This window comes from Nicotiana sylvestris, chromosome 7 (genome assembly GCF_000393655.2).
Source record: "Nicotiana sylvestris chromosome 7, ASM39365v2, whole genome shotgun sequence".
NCBI lineage: Eukaryota > Viridiplantae > Streptophyta > Magnoliopsida > Solanales > Solanaceae > Nicotiana > Nicotiana sylvestris.
In genome coordinates this window covers 122,057,267-122,079,546 of record NC_091063.1, presented here as the reverse complement: position 1 = coordinate 122,079,546, position 22,280 = coordinate 122,057,267, and the positions used below count along the sequence as shown (strand labels likewise).

General features: G+C 41.9%; 1 long non-coding RNA gene across 2 annotated transcripts; it reads left to right on the top strand.

Annotated features, from left to right (window-relative positions):
- Positions 1 to 226: 226 nt before the first annotated feature.
- LOC138872586 (uncharacterized) lies at positions 227 to 4,513 on the top strand. Of its 2 annotated transcripts, XR_011401024.1 has the most exons (4): positions 227 to 296; positions 514 to 1,280; positions 1,375 to 2,136; positions 3,733 to 4,513. It is a non-coding gene; the product is annotated as an uncharacterized lncRNA (long non-coding RNA). The 2 variants fall into 2 exon arrangements; XR_011401023.1 differs by lacking the exon at positions 227 to 296 and having other exon boundaries at positions 318 to 1,280.
- The last annotated feature ends 17,767 nt before the right edge of the window (positions 4,514 to 22,280 follow it).

The window sequence follows — 22,280 nt, the reverse complement described above, 5'->3', positions numbered from 1 at the left end:
GTGTTTAGTTTTTAAATTCACGTCCAAATCATACCTCAAAATTAAAATTAACACGAGAATAACTTATATCTGGTTTGCTAACCAAATATAATATTAAGGTGGTATTAAATTTTTATACCACCCCTATACCTTCTTATACCTCATACCAAACGACCCCTAAGAGTTATTCATTTGTTGAAGTTAGGTATTAATGGTATACTAATAGGGCAAGGAAATGATTTAACATTGGATATCATCGAGCTGCTTGTGGCGTGACTTAGAAACAATTTCTTGAACTTTTAATTGGGCAGCAAAACGTAAGTTGCTTACTCATGTGAGAGAATGAGATAAGTGGTCAAGGTTATGAAAATATTATCATGCTGATCCTGCCTTTATAGGAGCGGGCTGCATTATTCCTTGCAGTTGTTAGATCTTTTTTTTGGGGTAGAAGTAGTTGTTTAGATCTTGTTTTCTTGTCGGCTGGCACATCTTGTGTGGAAATACTGACTATTTACTTGTGGGTTTCCTCTGCAGTATGATGCATTTGAGATGGGTATTAAACAACTGATGAATTTACTAATGCGGATATATTGGAGGCAACTTATCCTGCTGTTGCAAAGAGATTAAGTGGTGATTGGATGAATAATCCTGCAATCCCTATTGTCACTGGGTTTCTGGGAAAGGTGCTTTTTGTAATTTCTTCATGCATTTGTTGTTGGCTTGTGCAGGATTGTGTGATCCTTTGTAATATCTTTTCAGCAGGGGGAGCTAATTAGCTAAGTTGATTGGCTCTCTCTGCTTTTTTTGAAAAACCTGAATCACTTCCTTTGTCGAAAGAACCTTATTGTCATCTACATCCTCATTTTTTGACGTTCCTTAGCTGATTTGCTATGGCATCCTTGTCACATTTTTGTGGGGTTAAAACTCCCTGCCCTTCTCTATTCAAAAGAAGCGTGCACTTGCGGCAGCTTGATTTTGTGGCTTCTGTCCCTTTTGCTTCTGTACCAAGTAAGTATGCGAAGTCTTCTTGTTATGAGAGTGTGATGTGTAAAGCACAAGCAGCTGATGTAGTCCAGCTTAAAGAAACCAAGAATGAAGCTTTTGGTGAATTTACATGCGTGATGAAGTTTGGTGGTTCATCAGTAGCCTCAGCGGAGAGAATGAGAGAAGTAGCTGATCTTATTCTTAGCTTTCCTGAAGAGAGACCTGTTATTGCTGGCTGGGGAAAAGGCTGTCACTTGTGGGGTTTCCAATGTTTGTGATCTGCAAGAATTGGATTTTATAAAGGATCTCCATTTTAGGTAAAGATGAGCTCTTTCATTACGAATGTTAGTTTCCAGGATCATTCTTCATCATTTTGATCTTTTCTAATCATTTTTTCTGTGCCTCACACAGGACAATCGACGAACTTGGAGTAGAAAAGTCTACCATTGAGTGATTTCTTGGAGCTCTGTGATCATTTTTGTTCTGTTCCTCTTTGAAAAATTAGAGTAGGGGAACACTTGATTTTCCGAGGTTCTAGCAAATTGTTTTTTTGTCCCTATACATCTCAGGGTGCAAAAATTTTCTGAAGTTTATTATTGAGCCCTCTATCACCTGCATTATCAAAAATTGCTGCAATTCTAGATTTAGTAAAAGTGTGTCTAATGTACGATTGCCCTGTATCACAGAAATTTGTTAAAGCTTGCATAGTGATATTCTTTTGGACTAAATTAAATTGAACTCTTATATCCCCCTTCCCCTCCCTCAGAATTGTTTTACAAGCTTTCTTGTCTTGATCCATTGTTTTACTCTTATGAAACTTTTAATGAGAAATATATACTACAACTCATAAATGAATGTTTTCAGCAGCAGATTTTATGACCTTTTAGTGCTCTGTGAGTATTTTGTTGTTTTCATCCATGGGTTCTTCTATCTGTTGCTGTTATGACACCAGATTATCTCAGAAGTAAAATCTGAGTCTTTCTGATTATGCTCTATCATTTTTCGGGAAAATTTGCAGAGCATCTACTTGAATTAGAACAACTTTTGAACAGAATTGCTATGATGAAGGAGTTGACTCCACGAACAAGGGATTACTTGGTATCCTTTGGAGAGTGCATGTCCACAAGAATATTTACAGCCTACCTGAATAAACTCGGTGTCAAAGCCCGCCAGGTATGTACATATCTTTTCTTCTGCTATTATTTGGATAAGACATTATTTTTTCAGCAATTGCTGATGAATAATACGATGTTAGAAAAGGTATTTCAGGGGCCGATAATTCCCTTAGTGCCTCGTATTCTTAGATGTAGAGGACATGCTAAGGGGTCGTTTGGTTGGAATACGGATTATGCCCGTATAAATTATGTTGGTATAAGTTATGTTGGTATAAGTTATGTTGGGATTAGTTATGCTGGGATTGTTGTTTATTCACTGTTTGGTATGTTGTATTAAGAATGACAATTGCATAATTTCTAAGGAGAAGGTATAAATTATACCGGTGCTAATTACCCCACCCTCTATAAGGTATAAGTTATCCCGGTGTTAAAAAGATGCAGGTAAAACCTCAAATTTCATCTCAAAATTTCATGTTTTAGATGCTAATAATCCAACTTAAATGTACTGCCTAGGGGTACTCTTCGCGAATATGGTCCATGTCTTGCGTTCGCGAAGCACAAAACTACTTCTGCCAGAATTTCCTCTCCGTGATCGTGTAAGTACCCTCGCGATGCCCTGCTTGCCACAACTTCGCGAACGCGACACCTCTTACGCGAATGCAATGCCTTCCTGCCAGCTATCTACGCAAACATGACCATGCCTATGCGAACACGAAGGCCAAACTCCCAGCTCCTATATCCTTCTTCGCGAATGCAACTTTCCCATTCTCGAACGCAAAGAGCAAAACTCCTGCAGCTCCAAATACACTCGGCGATCGCGAGACTTGCTCCGCAATCGCTAAGCACACCAAACATCAGAATGATCTGCCAACTTCAACATGCTCCGGGTGGTACGAAACTTACTCAAGCCACCCAAGACCCCGTCAAAACATACCAACAAGTCCATAAATACTATCCGGACCTATCCAAAGATCCCAAACACATATGAGATCATCACAACTACAAATCAAGGATCAAACCACAAGTTAAACTTTTCTTAAATTCAAGAACTTCTAAATTTCCAACCAAGCATTCAATTCATGCCAAACCAATTCGGATCACAACAAAACTTTTCACATAAGTTTCATATAATAAAACGAACCTATTCTAAGTTCCGGAGAAACAATCAGAGTCCGATATCATCAAAGTGAACTATCGGTCAAACTTAATAACTCTCCAGTTCTTCAAATTGTCAGCTTTCGGCAAGTCTCAATATCCTCTAGGAACTTCCAAATCTAAATTCGAACACACGCCTAAGCACAAAATTACTATACAAGCCTATTGAAACTATCAAATCACCAATCTAAGATCGTTTATGCAAAAGTCAAATCTTGATCAACTCTTCCAACTTAAGGCTTCCAAAATGAAACTAAGTGTTCCAATTCACTCTCAAAACCCATAAAAACCAAACTATCCATTCCCTCAAGTTACAAAATATAAAAAACACATACAAAAAACATCTATTAACAAGATTTAGATACTCGATACCATCGATCGGATCATTACAAGAGGATACGAAAAATGAAGAATGTATTCAATGTGATCATACAACATGTTTTGAGGGAGGGCAATGCCCTTACAGATTATTTAACCTACCTAGCTTTTATTTTTGTAGGTACAACTCCATTTTATTCCTTCTCTGAACTGCCTACTGCAGCAAGGAAGATACTTGATTTGAACAAGATACACACTCCTAACCTAAGGATTAGGACAGCCAAAAAAAGAGCTCCAGATTGATGAAGTGGCAAGCTGATTTAGGGTTTGGTTTGGGCTGTATGTGTACAGTATTGGTATCTTATTCATTGATGGGCTTCTATATGGTGCACAATGTATAGGAAAGTTATCAATGCGTGAGAGTGTTACGACCATCATACTACAGCTACTAATTGAACCAACTAAAAGAGATAAGGAGATTGGAATATGCTTGATTCTGCCTACTCTCTTGCCTTGCCTAGCGTTTATAGACTATCATCTTTGTATATTTTTGGCAGTCTCATACAGATGTATGCAACACATGCTTGATCAAATGATGATGTTGTTGCTCCTTTATATATAACACCCTTCGTAGGAACACAGCAACACGATAGCATGACTCTCTACTACATTGGACTGCAACTTAAACTACTACATATGGTCACAATATGTTACTGTTTCCACCGGAAAGTTTTCATTGGGGATTGATTTGGTTGTTGCAGATTCACATCTGACATGCTTGGATTGGAAACATTAGTGCTTGGTGAGAGATTTCGAGGTGCTAGTACTTGGTTTCTGCCCTTGGCCTGTGGATACATAGACATCATGGTCCTTATTTACACATTGCTCTAGCTTTTCTCATTATGTTAGCTTAGAAGATCATGTATTCTAAGTTAGCTTATCATCTTGTATTTACACATTGCTCTAGCTTTCCTCATTATGTAAAGACTTGGATATTTTTTTTTCTATTGATATATATATATATATATATATATATATATATATATATATTAGCCACTATCATCTGCCTAGTAGTATATTTGCTCAAAAAAGTAATGCTTCTCACGCACTCGAATTTTAGTGAGACAATTGATTTCCATATCAGTACGAGGTGTTAATAACACACATGTTTTGCTAAGAAAATGTGCTGTCACTAGCATAGTTAAAATATCTATCTGGTCGTTGCAGACAACTCAAAGGAACTATCTATGTATTTCGTCAAATAAAAATCCAATGGAAAATATCAAATAATAATAACAATTATTAAATGAATTCAAATCGAACTTATTAACTTGTCGACCAAATTGTACCAAACTTAAAACTAATAAATCGGATGCACACCCTTAGACATAACTTTTTTTTAAAGTTTTCACGGATTAATGCTATATTTTTTGTTAAAGGGTTAATGCTATATTCAATTTATTATTATGCAAAAGTTATTGAAGCCTTTGACTTTATTTCATGTAGAATCTGAGTTAACACAATTGCAATGTGTAACAAAATTACTGGAAGGATAACGCCATGCAAAAATTAGAAGTTACAATAAAGCCAAACTTAAATAAAAATTTATCAAAATCACCATTCCCTTGGCTGTTATGCTCTTCATCTCTCCCATACCCATAACCGCAATTCAGTCATTAAAAAAAGGCAGAATATTTTAATAGACACCCGTACTTGTTTCTATCTGACATTCGGTCCCCTTACTCTATAAAATTTTAATTGGACATCTAAACTTGATCAAATATATTATTTTAAATCTCTTTGACCGATGACCCAAGTTACATAACATTGACTAAATTGAGTTGGACAGTATACATGTAATGCACGCGGATGAAGAGAGTGAGCAATGGTAATTTTAATTTAAAAGATTAAAATAAGAAGAAAAAATAAAAAAGAAGAGGTAGAAATTAAAGTTAAAAAGAGAAAAAGCAAAATTAAAAAAGAGGCTGAAGAGTCCTTCCTCCTCCCTCGTTAGTACCGTCCGTTCCCCATCCCCCATTTCTCTTCTTCTTCCCCTCCATTCTTCTCTTCCTCTTCATCTTCTCCCTCCATTCTTCCAGTGGAGTTCAAATGAAACTTATGAAGATTCAATTGATTTTTTGTTTTTAGTTACTTATAAGTGTGGGATTTGACTTCAGTTGGTTCAAGTGGGCTTTATAAATAAAGATTCCAACTTTCTTCGAATTGGGTAAAGATTCTTGATGAGTCCCGTTTAAATTTGTTGTAATCTTCAAGTTTGCACTGGAACTCTCTATGGGATAGTGAGTGAAAAAGGATAGTGACTAATAATTATTGAATAAATATTCAAGTTTTCTTCAAATTGAGTAAAGATATTTGATGGGTCTTATTTAGTTATCTGTAATTTTGAAGTAAATATGTAATAGAACTCTCCATCAATGATGTGACCGAAGAAAGGTGCTTTTCGTGAAGGAAAAATAAAGTAGATAAAGGAGTAAAACATGAAAAGAAATTATATAGTGTTTAAATAATGTGAAAAAATAAATTATTATTTTATCATGAAAAATTTGACGGGGACATTGATGTGTCATCTACGTCAAGCAAGTGAGCATCACACACCTGTGGATGTGTTTAGAATATCATGTTTGAACAAGTTTAGGTGTCCACTTGAAACTTTATAAAGTAACGGGGCTGGGATGTCAAATGAGAAGAAATACAAGTGTCTATTAGGCTATTATGTCTTTTAAAAAAAGTTTCAACCTTATGGTTTATTCGCACGATTTCTCAAATGCTTCTGGTTCTGTTTATTCGGTAAATAGACATATAAATTAATTATATTTTGCTGTTGCATTTAACATTTTTAAGATGTGTTAATCCGTTATTCTTCTTTTTGATGGATTTTATGTGTGTTCGCAATAATTTTCCATAGTACGGAAAATAAAATGCAACAAAAATATGAAGAAAAGGGAGATTTTATTGATAAATATTCATGAGTACAATCATATGCATCCCTTGATTCTCCTCTATGAAATTTTTCGTGATTCGAGGGTTTGAGAAACATCTTTCTCCAATGTAGGATGATGCAGACCTCCTTGTGACATATCTAATTGCTAGGAATGTCAAGCAACACTTCGTTGTTTCAGGTTGATCTCCGGAAAGAACTCCGTTGATCACTTCTTTGTTGAAACACTTTGCACTTGAAGATTGTTCTCTCTGTTTGTGGATGCGTTCACTAATTACGGAATGCTCTTCTCCAACTCTGAATCTCCTCAAAGAGTTATATAACCCCTATATTTATAATTATAGGGGATGGATAGTCCAGTCACATAAAAATTCCCTTGCTTGATTTTGATTGGCTCGTGTGAGTCATAAAACTTATCACACAAGTTATCTGATTAGCCTATTTGTGATTGGCCAAGACATGTCATATTATACACTTGTCAACCTTTGGTTGGTCATTGCTTTTTGACTGGGATTGCCACATTATTTTAACATGTGGCATCATCTTATTGGCTTGGAATTTGACTGGACATGCCATGTCACTTGACACATGGCATGAGTTTGGGCCTTAAGATGAAATGGACCTTGGGCTTGAATATAAAATGGATATATTTAATTTGTAAATTTCAGATTAATTATTCGACCCAAAATAATTTAGAAGTTAGTGAAGTTTGTATGGACTAACTCAATAATTTTTACATGTCTACATATTCCCCCTACTTCAAGACTTATCGGGGTGTAGACTTGTTAAGTCCGCCGAGACGAGGCTTGAAGTGCCAGCGAATGACACAATCCTTTAAATTCGCATCCAATATTTTCTTAAGACCTACTCGTGATACATTCTCTTCCAAGTGTAGTTTGAAGTGTTCGAATCTTGATTTTCTTTGCATCTCTTATAATGCTAAATGGATTAATATCCAGAGTTAACATTATATTCCTTATGTATTTGTAACGACCCGACCGATCATTTTGAGTATTTGCACTTTGCTCGGTAGTTTGAGCGTAGGAATAACTTCTTATGATGTATTATAACCTGTGTGAATTCTCGATTTTGGTTTTCAGGTTATTCGGAAGTGATTTGGAGGAATGAATTTCATAATTGAAGCTTTAAGTTGGAAGAGTTGATCAAGTTTGACTATTTAGTATTTAACCTCGAATTGGAGTTTTGATAGTTCTGTTAGGTCTGGATGGTGATTTTGGACTTGGGCGTATGCTCGAATTTGCATTTAGATATTTCTAGAAGGATTCGGCACTAATTGGTAAAAGTTGGAAATTTGAAGGATTGGAAAGTTCATAAGTTTGACCGAGAGTTGACTTTGAGGATATCGAACTTGGATTGTGATTCCGGAAATTGGAATAGCTTCCTTATGTCATTTGGGGCTTGTGTGCAAAATTTGGGTTCATTCCGGGTTGATTTGATATGTTTCGGCGCGAGTTTTGAAAGTTGAAAGTTTATTTAAGTTTGAATTGAGGTGCTATTCATCGTTTCGTTGTTGTTATGCGTGATCTGGGGCTTCGAGTAGGTCCGCGTTATGTTATAGGACTAGTTGGTATATTCGGGCGGGGTCCCGAGTGGCTCGAAAGAGCTTCGGACGAGGTTCGGATCGTTGGGGTCATTTTTGGCTAAAGCTGCTGGTGGCAGGATCCGGTGTGCTTGCACCTGCGGCTGGTTTGCGCAGGTGCGATAGTCGCAGAAGCGACAAAGGAGTCATAGAATCGAGGTGAGAGCTGGTGTAGACACCTGATTTTTGACCCTCCCCGAGAATTTTCACATTTTTAGCGTGAATATGTGAATTTAGGTCTAATATAGCTATTTTGACTATTTTACTTTATTTCGTCGCAAAAAGAAAAATTACAAAATATATATATAAAAATTTTAGTTTATGTATTTCTCATAAACTTGAAAAAATACAAAAAAAATTGTACTTTATATAATTTCGAAAATCACCAAAAAATATAGTTCTATTAATGTTTTGTAGTCATTTTAATTTTGAAAAATACAAAAAAAAATATTACTTTATATTTTATCTTTATATAAAAACGAAAATTACAAAAAAAAATAATATATATAGTTTTATTAATATTTTATAGCTATTTTAAATCTTGAAAAAATATTTAAAAAAAAGATATAGTTTTGTTTTAAATATTAGTCTTATTTTTGGTAGTTACTTTGCTTACATAGGATTAGTCGAACAACGTCGTGTTCTTATTCTCGGGTCCGGGCAAAAGAATAATATTTGGGTTTTAACTTACCCACTTTTAGGCCTAATTTTCGGACCTAGCCCATAATAATCCGAGTCCACCATGCGTGGGGAACACGGACGGAACACTGTACACGGGGAACCCCACCACGCGTGGGGGACACAAACCTTGAACCCCACCACGCGTGGGGCTCATTTTTCTTGGCATGGGGTATCAAATACACGGACATTTTGCTGAAAGGGGGGGACTTTGAAATTTTTGAAGGAGGAAAACACTGTTCATCTTCTCCTTCCTGAAGAGAAGAGAACAAAACCCTAACGGAGCACCACCCAAACACCACCTCCATCGTCGTCACCGCCCGCGCGACCACTCCTCCTCCTCCTAGCTCCATCCAACCAGTCCGGCGATCCTCCATTAAACCCGGCGATCACTGTTCATCTTCTTTCTCAAGAAAAGAAGAAGAACGAACGAAACCCTACCCAAAAACCCACCTTGCGACCACCACCAGTCGACGACCCAACGACGCCGGAACCACCACCAAACAGGCCCGTCAACCACCCTAACCACCTGCTTCCGCCTCCAGCAACCACCCGTCCAGCAGCAGCTATCGCTGTTGCATCGTCCAGCCCTATCGTCCCATCTCCACGTCCAAACGCAACCAACTCCCCATCGTCTTCCTCACTAGCCAAACCCACAGACGACCCCCCACGCCCCAGCTGCTATCAAGCAGTAGCTGCTGCTTCCTCGTCGGAACCACTGCTGCATCGTCACTATCCCTCGACCCCTTCTGCTCCATCCCCTCGTATTGGCCTGCTGCGTCGAAAAACAATCAACAACAGCCCACATCTCTGGGCGTTGACAGTTTTGGGTCCGAGCTTTCCATCGAGGTCGTCTTTGGTTCGTCGAGGTCCGGTACGTCGAGGTGTTTGTCCGAGGTTTCGTCATTGTTCCTCGTCGAGTAAGGTCAGGTTCGAGTTCCGTAGGAGGCACTGTTTGTCGTTCTAGGATTGTCAAGGTTCGAAGGTTAGTGTTCTTCGTCCTTTGTTTCATTTCATTCGTTTTGCATATTATGGTTCAAGGCAAAAAATGAGAATATTCGATATTGATGAATGTCAACAATGCAATTTTTTGTTGTTGTGTTAAAAATGTTTATTCTATGTTTAGTTACTGCATGCTTAAAGTAAATGTGAGCATATGAACGGTTTGTGTATCGTCTTTGTTAAATTGCTTTGTTTTTTTTTCATTTTTACCATGGATATTATTACCTGTTAGAATCATTGTTTTTTTGTTTAACCTCGGATGACTTCATTGGTAGAAAATCGTAGTTGTCTTAAGTTTGCCCTCGAATAATAAAAATAAGACGAGCTTCGCCACATAAAAATGTACAAATTGTGGGGCCCTCACAAAATATACATATTAAATACTTAGATTCCGGGACGGGTCGTTTAGCAAATTTCACGGCCCTACCCAAAATAATAATGCGCTAGTTGCTTTAGGCGCGCCTTTAATAATGTTATCTCCCTAAACCCGGGTGCACATTTATGTGACCCAAATCCAAATCTCAACGGAGTCGAAATATGTCTCTAGTCACGGGCACATTGATTGTGGCGTGGCCCGAGATGCATTTCCATGACGTTGTAAATTCCTTTTAATAATAAATGAGACGAGCCTCGACAAAAAAAATGTAGAAGCTGCGGGGCCCTCTAAATGCATATATATATTAAAATACTTAGAATTCGGGATAGGCCGTTTAGCAAATTTTACGGCCTTCCCCAAAATAACAATACGTTAATTGCTTTAGGCGCGTCTTAATAATTTATTCTCCTTAATTCGGGTGCACATTTATGTAACCCAAATCCAAATCTCAACCGATTCGAGATATGTCAATAACCACGGGTGCATTGATGTAACGTGGTTCGAGATATATTTTCACGACGTTGCAATTCTCGTAAAAGATAATAATAAAAGCGGTCAAATTTTAAAATTTGCACATAAGTTCAATATATAAAAAATCAGATAATCAAGCCAAATATAACAGTTGAGCGACCGTGCTAGAACCACGGAACCCGGGAATGCCTAACACCTTCTCCCGGGTTAACAGAATTGCTTATCCGGATTTCTGGTACGCAGACTGTAATATGGAGTCATTCTTTTCCTCGGTTCGGGATTAAAACTGGTGACTTGGGACATCCTAAATCTCCCAAGTGGCGACTCTGAAATAAATAAACCGATTCCGTTTCGATTGTCCTTTAATTGGAAAAAACTCCCTTGTACCCCCGCGGTTGCGGAAAAAGGAGGTGTGACAGCTCTGACGACTCTGCTGGGGAATATGTGCCCAGAACCACTGGTTCAGGGTTAAGAATTCGAGCTTAGAATAATTGTTATTATTTGGCTTTATTTATTATCTGCTTTTTATATGTTTTGAGCCTAATGTGCTAAATGCTGCTTTTACCGCTTCGATACTATTTGAACTGTATATAAATTGTGCCGAAACCTTTCTCTTCTTACCTCCAGGGATGTGCTTACTGGTTGAGACTCCCTATTCTGTTAGTGTCATACCCTAAATAAAAGAGGCTCGGAAAGTTTCTAAGCCGGCTGGCCTTTTGGTTCCCGGAAAGGAGCTCCTTCCTCAGCTCGAGTTGTCCGCTCGGGTACACTGTCTAGAACACCGACCCAGGTTTTTGAACCTAGTATAACAAAGCCACATGCCGGATCCCTAGTAGGAACGTTTATTTGCATCATGTGCATTTGACTTAGGGGACTCAACATAGGGGTTGGGTCCGTCTAGGACAAGCAACCTGAAAATAATAGACAATCTTTCGGCATCCTATGTGCTACATGTTGTATTTAGTCAAGGGCGTATGGGTCATTTGGTCATTTCCAGCATGATGTTATTTTAATCAAAGCATGGGGAACATTTGTGGAATCCAAGAAGCCTTGGAATTCCCTATGTCCCCCACGCTTGCTTTTTGGGAAAGCACATGGGGAACATTTGTGGAATCCAAGAAGTCTTGGAATTCCCATATGTCCCCCACGCTTCATAGGTTGGGAAAAGCGCATGGGGAGCATTTGCGGAATCCAAGAAAAAAGGAGATGCTTGTTCATTTAAATCGCCCGAACTATGCAGGTTTGATTCTCATAGGGTGTGAGATACGTAGGCAACCTCCGCCGGGTCCAACCTCCCATTTTTTGAAAATCAATAAAAGTAGCAAAAACGCCAAGTACATTTTTCTATCACAGGGTCGGGTGATGCCGCTTATATCAAAAATAGCCAAATGTTCCCGAAAGGAACTCCGGAAGGCTGCCTTGGTACAGACGGCCACCTCGTTTTTTTCACACAACCTTAAAAATCTTCGTTCATGAAGTGCTGAGAGGTCGTGTTCAGAAATCCTTTTGAGAAAAATCGCATATATTTTTGTTTTTATCAGAATAAGTTTTGTTTGTTAAAATCTTATTAATAAATGTGCAGAATGAGCACGACTCCAAATGAACCCTTTTCAATCATGAATAAAATCCCCCTCCAATTGCGGCTCTGGTGGAATAATTTAGGCAAAGAAGGGCATGACGAAATCAAGAAGTATCTGAAAGGCCTCACGAGTTTGTTGGATATCAGGCCACGGGGAGATATCATAAGGGCACTAGTCCCCCACTGGGATCCTGCGCACAATGTCTTCCATTTCTCGGACTTTGAACTTACCCCAACTTTAGAAGAAATAGCAGGGTATATCGGCAGCGCTGAGACTCCTTTGAGGCACAAATATCTGATTGCTCCAAGAGCTGTAGCAATACACCGGTTTCTGGACTCCTTAAAGATAGTCAGAACAATTCATAACCCTGACTTGGCAAAAGGTTTTTGCAGCATGAGTTTCATATATCAAAGATATGGTCACATAGGAGGATTCGACAAGCCAGAAAACCAGTTGTGCAGCAAAAGTAATCGTCAAAAGTGGGAAGAACATAGACGGATTGCTTTCATGATAACTTTCTTAGGACTCTTAGTATTCCCAAGAAAAGACGGGAATATTGACATAAAGATAGCAGGGGTCGTCAGTACGTTGCTCACACAGAGAGATAGTACGTTGGCGCCCATGATAGTATCTGATATGTTCCGGGCTCTCACGTCTTGCAAAGCCGGAGGAAGCTTTTTCGAGGGTTGCAATTTGTTGTTGCAAATGTGGATGACCGAACACCTATGTCACCGAGCCCAGTTTCTGAGCCATGGATCCGCTGAAAAGACCTGCATAGAGGAGTTCTATACCAGAGTTAATGAGACCTACCTACCGGAAGGAGTCACAGCATGGACCTCATATTTCCGTACCCTCGACGCCAGTCAAATACAGTGGGCGCTAGGATGGTTACCGATCGACGAAGTCATATACATGCCAGCAGCCAGGCCCCATTTTCTCTTAATGGGACTTAAGAGCATTCAACCATACGCGCCGCATCGGGTTTTAAGGCAACTTGGGAGGTGTCAGATAGTGCCGAAAGACGAGGATCTAAGCACCCAGGTGATTGAGATCAGTCCCGACGGCCAGTTTCCTGAAGCAAGGGTTCGCCAAATTTGGAGCCAATGTCAATACTTAGAAGCAAATACTTGTGTAATGAATCGGGCAAAAGGGGAAGTTTCGCCCGGGTATCAGGCCTGGTACAAAGGGGAGACATCATCTGGAAGGCCGACCAAAAGACCTCACCTGCAAGAATTTGCCAAATCTTCACAAGAGCAGTGGGGCTGGTTGGCCAAAGAGCGGGAATATCTTGCCGAAACAGGCAAACTGAAGCAACAAGTTCAGGATATGAAGTTTGAATGCCAATTACAGTCTGTTGCCCACAAGGAAGAAAAGAACAAGTTAATCAGAGAAGGCGAGATCCTCAAAGCTCAGATCCGGAAGATGAAAAAGGAGGCCGATAACCAGCTGAGAAGTCGGGCGGATAAAAGATTGATAGCGGGGTTAAAGGATCAGGTTGCGGAATGCCAGGAAGATTTGGAAAGATCCAAGGCTAGCACAGCAAGATTGCGGACCAAATGGGCAAAAGGTACAATGGCCCGGAGGTAGCGCCTGCAACAAGTCATAAGGGATTATGAACTGAGCATCGGGACATTAAGGGAAACGAATTCCACTCTTCAAGAGCAGATCTTCAAGCAAACACGAGGTGCCCAAGCCGACAGAAGGCGCTGTTACGATGCAATGACCAAAATGGAAAGACAAATGGAGATGTTCCAGGATCAACTTGCCAACAATGCGCAAACACTAGGATTGAAGAACCGACGGATAAGGCAGTTGTTCACAGAAAGGGACAACATTCGAGGAAGGATCGACGAGATTGGGCATTACATCTACATGAGATGCCTGGCATGCGAGCAAATGCCTCGGAAGACCCTCCTTGTTTCCATCATGGGTTGCGTCCACCGAATCATGAATGAGTTGAAAAGCCTGCAGAGGGACCTCACACCAAGGGCCGCGGAAAGGCCGAATGATGCCTCGCGGGCCCCTAAGTTGGAAAATTAATCTTTGGTTGAGTCTTGTTTATTTGGCTTTGTTGCTTTTCCATATGTTGTTTTCTTTTCTTTTAGTCAAAACGGGTTAAGAACTGTGGAGTCTGTACTATTGCTATTCCTTGTTTGAAGTAATTTGTAATAGCAAAATTTTGAGAATGAATTTAATGATTTCACAAGAATTTTGTGTTTCTTTACTTTAAGGCAGAACTACGCCTGGTCTGATTCGCGCGGGGACGTGATACGTAGGCAATCCCCATAAGATTCGACCGCTTTTAATAAAGAAAGAAAAGAAAATACAAAAGTAAAATAAAATAACAGAAAAGGGGACAAATGAGCAAACCGGGATGACGCATGTTGTTTGAAGCGAAGCATGTAGAAACGGTTAACTGCCTAGGAGCATTGCATCCTCTATGTGTTGAGATTAAATCCGTTAAACTCTAACGCTAACAAAGTTTGTTGTTGTCTGATCAAGACAGTTAGTTGTTAAAGAATTCTGGCAACACACCCTTACCAAACCAGATCCAAAGGACCGGTAGCAATAAGCATGACTACTTCAGAGAATAGTAACGAGGAAGAAAGGCCGATGAGCCAGTTGTTAAAAGAAGCGATGGAAAAGATTGAAAGGATGGGACTAGAGATGAATGCAATGCAGCTAGCTTTAGCCAAAGCACAAAAGAGTCCTGAGCCACTGGGGCGCATGCCGGAATACCCTCATTCCGGCCCTTCCACAAGCCTCTCGAATCCCCGTTATCATCAAGAAAGAAGCCCTCATGATTCCCAAGCTCCACCACCCCATCAACCTCTCCCAACACCAAATATTCCCACTTTTGTGGGACCCACATCAGCCACCTTGCAAAGAACGACCAGTGAGCCATTGTTTCAGGCCCACGATACGCAGTACTACCCCCCTGAGCCTACATTCCATGCCCCCGAGCCCCAGGCCTACAATCCGCACTTGGAGGTACCGGCAGAGATTGAAAAGCCGGTTAAAGCCCCTGAACAGGATGAGGTATTGAGAAAGTTCAAAAGCCTGGAGCAGTCCTTCAGGAACCTGCACGGTTTGGGCAACCAAGTCAGCGTAGCTTACAAAGATCTATGCCCTTTCCCGGACGTCCAACTCCCGGCTGGGTTCAAGATGCCTAAGTTTGATTTATATGAAGGGCACGGCGATCCCATGGCACATTTGCGGGGATTCTGTAGCAAAATGAGAGGGGCAGGCGGCAAAGATGAGCTGCTGATAGCTTATTTCGGCCAAAGTCTGAGCGGATCTGCACTAGAATGGTATACCAGGCAGGATTCCAGTAGGTGGTACACTTGGGATGATCTGGCGCAGGCTTTCGCAGGTCATTTCCAGTACAATCTCGAGATAGTCCCTGACCGTCTCACGTTGTTGAGGACTGGGAAGAAACCCGGGGAAAGTTTTTGCGAGTTCGATTTCCGCTGGAGAGAGCAAGCAGCCAGAGTCGATCCTCCCATGAGAGAGGGAGAGATGGTGGACTATTTCTTACAAACATTGGATCCAACCTACTTTGGTCACTTGGTGACAACGGTTGGAAAATCCTTCAACGAGGTGGTCAAGATAGGGGTCATGATAGAAGAGGGTCTGAGGTCTGACAAAATCCTGAACTACTCGGCACTCAAGGCAACGACCCAGGCTATTCAGAACGGCACGGGAGGTGCGCTGAGAAGAAAGAAAGAAGAAGTTGCCTCGATCGAGGCAGGCAGTTGGTCCGGATCTGGCAGGCCACACTACAACCAACCCAGACCTCACAGGACAAACTACCCATACAACCCACCACATCACTACTATCCCCCCAAGAACCGCATTTCACCGTCCATCAAGCCCAGACATACACCCAACCTCCGGTTCGCCCACAATGGCGTGCGCCGGCTCCCCACACTACATACCCAGCTCCACATAATACCTACCCACCACCACAAAATACTTACCCTCCACCCTGAGCACACAGGAACCCTCCAGGGACAGGTTTTCGAGGGAGTCAAGCGGCTAAAAATGATAGGCTACAGAAACATAGAGCCTTTACTAAGCTGGGAGAGTCCTATACCGCCGTATTCCACAAGTTGAAACGATTGGGTTTGGTAAGTCCTGTCGAACCCAGAGAGCAAAACCCCCCGCCTCAAAATATGAACAGGACGATAAGCTGTGAATATTGCTCAGGGATGCTGGGACATGAAACTGAAAAATGTTGGAGATTGAAGCAGGCGATACAAGACCTCATTGATACTAACAAAATTGAGGTCCAGACACCGGAGGTTCCCAACATCAACCAGAACCCACTGCCAGCACACCACGAGACTCACATGATCGAGTTGGTGTATGAGGGAGGAGAGTTGAGAAAACCCTCACAGACAGTGATGATGATCCAAGCCGCCCCGAAAGAAGGATCAACCAGTGGGGGAACGAGGGTACAGTCGTAGAGGGAAGGCGTCAAGCCAGTAGTGATATTGGGGAAGAGCCCGCCCGCCATAACAAGCAAACCCGAGCCAAACAAGTTGGTAATATTAGGGACTCCGCCCACACCTACGGTTGCGTTGAAGGGGGTATACAGAGAATTGGTCACTATAAAGCCTGTACTCCAGCTGCCAATGATTAATAGCAAGGCTGTGCCTTGGAAATACGAGAAGGCAGTAGTGATGTACAAAGGAAAACAGGTGGAGGAAGTTAGTTGTGAAGCACAAGGGCTGACTCGATCAGGTCGGTGTTTTGCTCCGGCGGAGCTGAGAAGAACCAACCCGGCTGCAACCAAGAAACCTGTATCCGAAGAAGAGGTTGAGGAGTTCCTGAGAAAGATGAAGGTACAGGACTACTCCGTGGTCGAACAGCTGAGGAAAACACCGGCCCAAATCTCGCTGCTATCATTACTGATCCATTCTGAGGAGCATCGTCGGGCCCTGATGAAGATATTGAACGAAGCTCATGTGCCCAACGAGATTTCTGTAAACCACCTGGAAACCATTGCCAACAAGATTTTCGAGGTGAACAGGGTAACATTCTCAGATGATGACCTGCCGATGGAAGGTACAGAGCATAATAAAGCTCTCTACCTAACTGTCAAATGTGAAAACTCGGTAGTTACTCGGGTATTGGTGGATAACGGTTCAAGTGCCAATATCTGCCCATTATCCACTCTGAACCAGTTAAAGGTCGATCACGGAAGAATCCGCAAGAATAGCATCTGCGTCCGAGGATTCGACGGAAATGGAACAGCCACTATAGGGGATGTTGTACTTGAATTGACCATCGGTCCAGTCCTATTCACCATGGAGTTCCAGGTGCTAGATGCCACAGTATCTTATAGCCTTCTGTTAGGACGACCATAGATTCATGCAGCCAAAGCAGTGCCCTCCACCCTACATCAGATGGTGAAGTTCGAGTGGGAAAGGCAAGAGGTCGTGCTACACGGCGAGGACACGGCGTACACCATGGGTGGCGCCATTGTACCTTTCATAGAGACCGATGATGACAAAGGTCCTTGGGTCTACCAGATTTTCGATACAGTGTCGGCAAACAAAATTTCTGAAGGATAAATCATCCCGCACCCTAGGGTAGCTGCCGCGACAGTCATGATAGTCTCGGAAATGCTGGGTAATGGATTTGTGCCGGGAAAAGGCCTGGGAGTCGAGCTTCAGGGGATTGTCCAACCTGTCACCCTGCCTAAAAATCTGGAAACTTTCGGATTGGGGTTCAAACCAACCGCAGCAGATAGGAAGCAAGCGCGAAAAATGAAGAAGAGGGTCTGGTTTCTGCCCAAACCGGTGCCACGTCTCTCAAGGTCCTTTGTCAGAGCCAGTGCCAAGGGGTCACCAGTCCCGAAGATCCTAGGACCATTGATTGGTATGGATGGGGACCTGAATCAGAGTTTCGAGAGGCTATTCGCTGATGTCAGTATGGTAGAAGGTGGAGAAGGTTCCAGCAGAGCAGAGATACAGTTTGTGGGGCCTGAGGCCAAAACCAACAATTGGACAGTTACTCCTCTTCCTGTCCGAGGGGAGTCTTGGTAGTAGGCTTTGATTTATGTTTTGTTTGTTTTGTTTTGTTCGGATTATTCCAGGGTGTAATCCAAATTTTACTTTTGTTTTGTAAAAGTGTGAACCCTTTTATCCCGCAAGTTTAATAAAGTTCTCTTCTTTTGCCCATTTTAATTTTGTTTTGTTCTTTTTCTTTCTGAACAGTTCTCTTTTTACTGGTTCTAATGACATGGCATGCACATCGGATCGTCGACCTAGTCTAATGAATCAATCTGAATCCGACTTAATGACACAAGAGGTCATTTGCGACGATGAATCTGAATATGACGAAGATAAAGCCTTCGAAGAGATAAACCGAGAACTGTGCCAATTTGAAGAAAAACCCAAACCTAACCTAAATGACACTGAGGCTGTGAATCTAGGGGACGCTGATAATGTCCGAGAAACCAAAATCAACATCCATATTGAGCTGAATGTCAGGGAAGAATTGATCAAAACCCTCGTGGAATTCAAAGATGTTTTTGCATGGTCATATGATGATATGCCGGGATTAAGCACCAATTTAGTGGTTCACAAATTGCCCACTGACCCGGCATACCCTCCGGTCAAGCAAAAGCTAAGGAAATTTAAAACAGAAATGAGTGTAAAGATCAAAGAAGAGGTGATTAAGCAGTTGCAGGCGAAGGTCATTCGGGTCACTCGATATCCCGAGTGGTTGGCCAATGTGGTACCAGTCCCAAAGAAGGATGGAAAAATCAGGGTGTGCGTCGACTACCGCAACCTCAACAAAGCAAGTCCCAAGGACAATTTTCCATTGCCCAACATCCATATCTTGATCGATAATTGCGCTGGGCGCGAGATCAGATTATTTGTGGATTGCTATGCGGGTTATCATCAGATCCTAATGGACGAAGAAGATGCGGAAAGACAGCATTTATCACGCCATGGGGAACTTACTGCTATCGGGTAATGCCGTTCGGACTAAAGAATGCCGGGGCAACGTACATGCGAGCAATGACTGCTGTGTTTCATGACATGATACACAAAGAAATTGAGGTGTACGTCGATGATGTGATCATAAAGTCTTGGCATCAGGAAGACCATGTAGCAGACCTAAGGAGATTCTTCCAAAGACTCCGAAGGTATGATATCAAGCTTAACCCGGCCAAATGCGCATTCGGGGTTCCATCAGGAAAGTTATTAGGATTCATCGTCAGTCGACGGGGGATTGAGTTAGACCCATCCAAAATCGAATCCATCCGAGATCTGCCACCGCCAAAGAACAAAACAGAGGTAATGAGTTTGCTGGGTAGACTCAATTACATCAGCAGGTTCATCGCTCAACTCACGGCGACTTGTGAGCCCATATTTCGGTTGCTGAGAAAAGATGCTGCGGTAAGTTGGACGGTAGAGTGTCAAGGGGCTTTCGACCAAATCAAAGGGTATCTGTCTAATCCACCCGTATTGGTCCCGCCTCAGCCAGGGAAGCCCTTAATTCTTTATCTGACGGTCCTGGAAAATTATTTTGGTTATGTACTGGGGAAACATGATGACACAGGAAGGAAGGAGCAGACCATCTACTATCTTAGCAAGAAATTCACAGTATATGAAGTCAAGTACACTCAACTCGAGAAAACATGCTGCGCCCTAACTTGGGTAGCTCAGAAGTTGAAACACTACCTGTCCTCGTACACTACTTATCTCATATCCCGTTTGGACCCATTGAAGTATATCTTTCAAAAACCTATGCCCACAGGAAGGTTGGCAAAATGGCAAATTCTGCTCACAGAGTTCGATATCGTCTATGTGACGAGGACAGCCATGAAAGCCCAGGCGCTGGCCGATCATTTGGCAGAGAATCCTGTTGATAAAAAATACGAGCCTTTAAGAACGTATTTCCCCGACGAAGAGGTAATGCATACAAACGAGCTGGAGTTACCCGAGGAACCGGGTTGGAAGCTTTTCTTCGATGGAGCTGCAAACGCGAAAGGGGTTGGAATAAGAGCAGTACTCATTTCTGAAATAGGACGCCATTATCCTGTTATGGCTCAACTATGCTTCTATTGCACCAATAATATGGCCGAGTATGAAGCTTGCATTTTGGGTCTGCGATTGGCTGCGGACATGGATGTCCAAGACGTCTTGGTCTTGGGAGACTCGGACCTCTTGGTACATCAGATTCAGGGTGAATGAGAAACACGGGACTTGAAACTCATACCTTATCGACAATGCTTGCACGATCTGAGCAAGCAATTTCGATCGGTGAAATTCAAACATATCCCGAGAATTCATAATGAGGTTGCGGATGCATTGGCCACCTTAGCATCAATGTTGCACCACCCTGACAAAATGTATGTTGATCCTCTACACATCCAGGTCCGTGATCAGCACACTTATTGCAACGCCGTAGAAGAGGAAGCAGATGGCGAGCCCTGGTTTCATGATATCAGAGAATACCTCAGAATGGGGATATATCCGGAACAGGCCACTGGAGACCAAAAAGAGCCCTTCGGCGTTTGTCAAATGGCTTTTTCCTCAGTGCAGGAGTGCTATACAAAAGAACCCCGGATTTGGGATTGTTGAGATGTATAGATGCCGGACAAGCCACGACGGTTATGGCAGAGGTACATGCTGGAGTTTGCGGGCCACATATGAGCGGATATGTATTGGCAAGGAAGATCCTTCGGGCAGGGTTTTATTGGCTCACCATAGAACATGACTGTATCACTTTCGTGAGGAAATGCCATCAGTGTCAGATACATGGAGATCTGATTCATTCTCCGCCAACAGAGTTACATACGATGTCAGCACCCTGGCCGTTTGTGGCATGGGGCATGGATGTCATTGGACCTATCGAGCCAGCAGCATCCAACGGTCATAGGTTCATTCTAGTAACCATTGATTACTTCACCAAATGGGTTGAGGCTAAAACCTTCAAGTCGGTAACTAAAAAGGCAGTGGTGGATTTTGTGCACTCCCATATCATCTGCAGATTTGGGATCCCAAAAGTAATCATTACGGATAACGGTGCGAATCTTAACAGCAGCCTGATGAGAGAGGTATGCCAACAATTCAAGATTACACACCGCAATTCCACCCCATATCGTCCCAAGGCGAATGGAGCGGTCGAAGCAGCCAATAAGAACATCAAGAAGATACTGCGAAAGATGGTGGAAGGGTCCAGACAATGGCACGAGAGATTACCCTTTGCTTTGTTGGGTTACCGCACTACAGTCCGGACTTCCATAGGTACAACTCCTTATTTGTTGGTGTACGGAACTGAGGCCGTAATACCGGCGGAGGTCGAAATTCCGTCCCTCCGGATTGTCGCTGAAGCCGAGATCGATGATGACGAATGGGTCAAAGATCGATTGGAACAGTTGAGCTTGATAGACGAGAAAAGATTGGCAGCAGTGTGCCATGATCAGCTGTATCAGAAAAGGATGGCGAGAACATATAATAAGAAGGTACGCCCCAGGAAGTTTGAAGTAGGGCAGCAGGTATTGAAGAAGATCCTCCCACACCAGGTCGAGGCAAAAGGCAAGTTCGCCCCAAATTGGCAAGGGCCTTATATCGTGACCAGAGTATTGTCCAATGGAGCTTTGTGTTTGACGGATATCGAGGGAAGATGTGTTGACATGGCTATCAATTCGGATGCAGTCAAGAGATATTATGCGTAATTTCTTTGATTATGGCAATTATTGGTTCGTTTGTTTGTACTTGGTACTTATTGGATAATGAAATGACGGAGGCAATTCTTTCTTCTATCCAAACACTTTCACCCTTGTTTTCCCCTTTTGAGCCTTAAGTTATTCTTTTATACCCCTCTTTTGGAATCACTAACGGAAAAGATATGAAAAGAGAAAGAAGAAGAAGAGAAAATTTTTAAGAGAAAATGAAAAAAAAGAAGAAAAAAAAAAGAGAAGAAGAAGAAAAGAAAAGAAAGAAAAAGAAGAAGATAAAACCCACAAACCGTGGAAACTACGTTTGACCTGATTCCTCAAAGAGGATACGTAGGTGCCTCACGGCTCGGTCATAGTGTG